This window comes from Egretta garzetta, unplaced genomic scaffold, assembly GCF_000687185.1.
Source record: "Egretta garzetta isolate BGI_Z169 unplaced genomic scaffold, ASM68718v1 scaffold56, whole genome shotgun sequence".
Lineage (NCBI taxonomy): Eukaryota > Metazoa > Chordata > Aves > Pelecaniformes > Ardeidae > Egretta > Egretta garzetta.
In genome coordinates, this window is record NW_009260182.1 from 2,089,971 (window position 1) to 2,095,221 (window position 5,251).

Consider the following 5,251-nt stretch of genomic DNA (forward strand, 5'->3'; position numbering starts at 1 on the left):
CTGCTACATGATGCAGTGCCCTTCTACCCAAGTAACTGTTCTCTTACTAAAAAAGACAACTATAATTCACAGGGCCCTGTGGATAGTTCAGTAGAAATTCAGCCCTTCGGTCTTGGCACTGCCAAAGTTTAATCCCATTTATTATGCAAGAAGCCAAAAGTTGCTCCTCTGCGGTTTTTCACATAGCTTGTATACTGTGATTGTCATTGAAAAGTCCCTGACAACTGGTAGTAGTGGTTGATAGATTACTGTTCCATGTGGAGGAATTTTTCTTCTACAACAGGGAGAGTTATTTACACCACAAGGCAACTTGCACCTGTTTTGTGATAGAATTTAAATTTAACTATAGTTTTGCTACAGGAAATTTTACTGGCTTTGTTGTTGTTGTTATTAGAGCCTGGTCTTTGTACTTTGTTTTGTCAACTTATTTTCTTCCACAAAGGACAAACCGCTATTGCTGCAGGCACGTTAAGAAGACCAAGTCTCAGTTCAGGTTGAGGTGTGGTGATGAGCTTGGGTACACAAGCCATTCTAACTTTGTTTAATGCATGTGCCTTAAATTTCATGCAGCATGACCACATCTTTTGAATGAAGATTTTAATCTTTGAGCTAGTAGAGCATAAAATAGTGATCCTGTAGCTTTGAGGGCAGCTTTTTCAAAAAGTAATTTGTTATCCAAGAAAAAAATAAATTAGCATTCCAAAACCTAGCTGAAAATTTTATATTTGTGAATTAAATTAGATGTAGTGAGTAAACATACACCACTGTTTCCTGGGTGCAATGTCCTGAAATCTATGGTTGAGAGACCATCTTAAGCACCTTCAGAGTACTTCCTGTATGTGTAGCAAGCCTCTTATCATACTGTCTTTTACTTTTGAATATTTGAACAAGAATTTAGCCTGTCTTGTTTTAGCACTTTTGAAAGTAATAACTATTTAAAATAGTAACTATGGTGTGGGGAGAAATTTTACCACACCACCCGTGGTGCTACTGTTTTGGAAGAAAGGACAAGAAAAGATTGTTCTTCCTCTAACAAAGAGCTCCATGAGGCAGTAACAAACTTAGGCCTTATGCAGTACCTACAGACTATAACACTTTTGATGGAGAAGTCTTATTCAAGCACAGGTGCATAAAGTTTTTGCTTTTCAGTGGGTACTAAAAGCATGGAGAACTGAAGGGTTTGAAATGGTGGTTTGTTTTGGTTTTATAAATGGTGAACTGATAACATTAATGTTTTGTAGAGAGGTAGAAACTCATGTTTAGTGGCTAGAAATCCAACAGGAACATCAAGAGCCTATGCTATGTTTTACTGTGTAACCTTTTATCTTAATCTGTTACTCTGGAATAAAGATTTTTAAAAGAGTGAAGTTGTTCTTTGTTTTAATTTATCCTGGAAATAATTGTCTACAAAATATATAGGCATCATCTTTACACCAATACCAGTGTTCACAGTTGGAACATACAGGATCAGCTGGCTATGCGCTTTCCAGACTTAAGTCCTGCAGAAGTCTAGTATTTTTATCAGGGCAAGGTATGGATGTGACTTGTCTCTACCAAAAAAAGCCAAAAAAACTTCACGGCACTAAAACATGTCTCGGTGTAATACTTTGTGTTTCAAGATGAATTCTAATTGTGTGCTTAATGAGCATTAACTTAAGAATGTGAAAGGATAAAAGGAATAACTTTGGTTCAACATTTCTTTGATAATGTTCTCATTCAAAGGAAAAGGCGTAACACCACCACCAAGGCTAGTTAAAGACTTCGGAAAGGTGGTAAAAGACTTCTTTTCTTCTTAATAGGTATTTTTGTCCCTGTTTGCCACTATTCACCTTCCATCAGTGGAGCTGTAAATAAGGAAAAATTACTACGCTAGCTTCCCCTCCCACCGCCAGTCTGCACACCAAGCACGCATGATGCTCACCATCACAGCTTTCACAGCCCTTCTATGAGGGCTGTAGATAAATCACAGCTTTGAGAAGCTAACAGCTTGCTGTTAGACTCAAATTAATTAGAAGGGCTTCTTTCTAGAGAAGCAATGATAAGGTGGGTTTTTTTCTTGTTTTGTTTTGGGTTTTTTTTGTTTGGTTTTTTTTTTTTGGCAAAGATAAGGTGGTTTTTTTTCTTGTTTTGGTTTTGTTTTTTTTTTTTTTAGCTTGACTGATCTGAGCAGCTCTGTTTGGAAGTTGTTGGGCATCACTCAAACTTTCTAGAAATGCAACTACATTGTATGCATCTACCTTTAAACATTTTCTCTTCCCTACTGTCCTGGTTTCTGCTGGGACAGAGTCAATTTTCTCCCTAGTAGCTGGCATAGTGCTGCTGTGGATTGGATTTAGGATAAGAATGTTGGTAACACCCTGATGGTTTAGTTGTTGCTAAGTAGTGTTTATACTAAGTCAAGCACTTTTTCAGCTTCCCCTGCCGGGGGCATAAGGAGCTGGGAGGGGGCACAGCCAGGACAGCTGACCCCAACTGGCCCGAGGGCTGTTCCATACCATATGATGTCATGCCCAGTATATAAACTGGGGGAGTTGGCCAGGGGGCAGCGATCACTGCTCAGGGACGGGCTGGGCATTGGTCAGCGAGTGGTGAGCAATTGTTTTGTATATTCTCTTACCATTATTATTATCATTATCCTCTGCTGTTTCATTAAACTGTCTTTATCTCAACCCATGTGTTTTACTTTTTTTTTTCCCCCCAATTCTCTCCCTCATCCCCCTGGAGGAGGGAGGGAGAGTGAGTGAGCAGCTGTGTGGTCTTCACCTGCCTGCCAGGTTAAACCACACCACCTACCCTTGCTTGGCAGCAGTCAGTTTTTCCACTTGTTTTAAACAAAATAAAAAACAAAAAACATTTATTCTCAGCCTCTGTCCCACAGCTGTAAGCAGCACAGATGCCCATTTTCTAATGTTTTTGAAGCCCACGAAATCCCCGACTCAAAATCCAAGAAGCATGGGATAAGCAATGCAGACTCGCTTTTGACATAAAATAGCATCGAGGAAAAGAAAGAAACCCGCTGAATGACAAGATTCAAAATAACATTAAGATACCGTTTCTGAATATTTGTTTACAGTGTCCCTAACATCACAGCAAGATAAACATACCGTAACACTTCACAAAATTATTAGTGAAAAAAAGCCTGCAGAAGCATGAATCCAGGTCAACGGCTCACTAAGCCCGTAGAGACGTACATTTGTGGCTGGTAACTGGTGCTCTGGAAACAGCCTTGGTTACACCAGGCATAAGCCCTTCTCCAGGCTATCCTAGTAGCCACAATAAAGGCGACAATAAAGGATTACTCTTAATCACCTAGAGCAATTCTTTCCACTGCAATCAAAATACCCTTTCCACAGCAAAAGGGGAGAGCAACAGAAGCGCACCCTTACGTTCTTACAGCAGCGCAAAGGCTAGGCTGAGTGTCAAACCATCTCCCACATCAACACCCAAACCACCCAGCCTGCCAAAAGAAACCACTTGCAAATGTTAGTACTTCACTGTAAGAAAAGAAAAAGTTTCAAAGTGTTACGTCCCACCAAAAGGAAAACCAAATGAAGCTTACAGAAGGGCTTTTTAATATTAAAAAGCACCGCAAAACAAGAAGGTAAAGCACCGAAAAAGCTAATCGGACATTAAGAAAGGTGAATTTCTGGATGGGTATTTCTGCCAACTAGGCTGTTGACAGTACTGAAGAGAGATAAATACTGTTTAGCCATCCCTTTCAAATTGGAAACATAAGAAAAAAAACCCTTGCTATGAAAGCCTATGGGCAAAACTGGGTATGCTTTATGCTAATAATGTAAAGTAGACGCCGAGAAAATTTAAAGCAGCAATTTAAAGCTTGTTTTTTTCTAGGTATATACAAAAATAAGTCACCATTTATTTGACCTGCATTGAGTGATCAAGGGAAATAATTTATACAAGTCACAAATAGCCACATCACTTACAACAGTGTTTTTATGCTTTGATTGCTTGGTAACTTTGTTGCAGGAGAAAACACAAAGAAACTACCCAGATCCATTTGCACCTTTAAATCATAATATACGGGAATATATGGGAATGAGCGTAATGCACTTCTTAAAGTAAGGCGAGTAATCCAGATCAGCGTGTTTGGCAAACGACTGCTCAAATCAAGCGCCGTTGATGAGAAGCTGGGTCAGAAATGCAGCATCAGCTCAGAAACTTTGCCAGGTCCGAACAGGCAATGAGATGCCTTCCATCTGTTTCCAAGAACCATTTCTAAAGCCTTAAGGGCTGTAGCTCATTTTTGCAAGGGAGTGATGAAAAACCTCTCTCAGAATCACATGTTGCCTTGCTTTGCCTCTCTTTCATGCTGACCTAGATTTTTCTAAATACAACAAGAATCAGCTGGGGCAGCCTTTGGAAATACCCAAGTGTTGGTTCATTAAGGACATTTAATTTGCCCTGGGGCTGGGCAGCTGGTCCCCCAAATGGCAACAGAGCCCAGTCAGAGCTGGGGGAACAGCCTTGTTGACCATGGTCACAGAGTCTGCAGAAAGTTTGACCTCTACAGGCAAGGTCTTTGAAGTCCTACAGCCTGCTGCTGGTGGGCATTCTAGCACAATCTCTGGGGTGTGGGGTCAGAAATTGCAGACCTTCCACAGAAATACAGTAGGTTTTAGAGGAACACGTTATAGAAAGCAACTGTTTTTTCACTGATTTCCAGGCAAACGACCTTTGCAAAGAAAAACGTAACTAACACAATAATGTTTCCATTACTGAGAGAATCTGAATTATTTGTTCCTTCTATATTTATACCTCATGTTTGAATAAAGAAAAAGGAGCATCAATTCACATTTTTTAATTATGGCACTGTTGTATATGAGCCCTTATTAATGAGGCCATCAGTCTCACTTCACTATTTACAAGGCTATGCAGTTCAAAAAAAATCTTTTCCTTTTTAGCGTGTTAATTACAAGCTTGTACATATCCCTGATCTCCACATAAGAAATACAGAGAGTTTTCTAGATTTTTTTTTTTTTTAACAACTCCACTCATTTTAGGACTTAATGAAAACTTTTGGCATCTGGCCAACAACCTATACATTCAGTTTATCTTGTCAGCAACATGTTTATTCAGACTGGTGCCTGTACGCAAGGCCTGCATGAAGAGCTCAAGAAATCATCCTGGTTTGTTGAAAGCAACAGAAACCAAAACCATTTCCTTTACTATTGCTCTTCAGAGGAGAGGCAGTAATATGGCACAAACCGCATGCTGTACTAGACCTTACAAG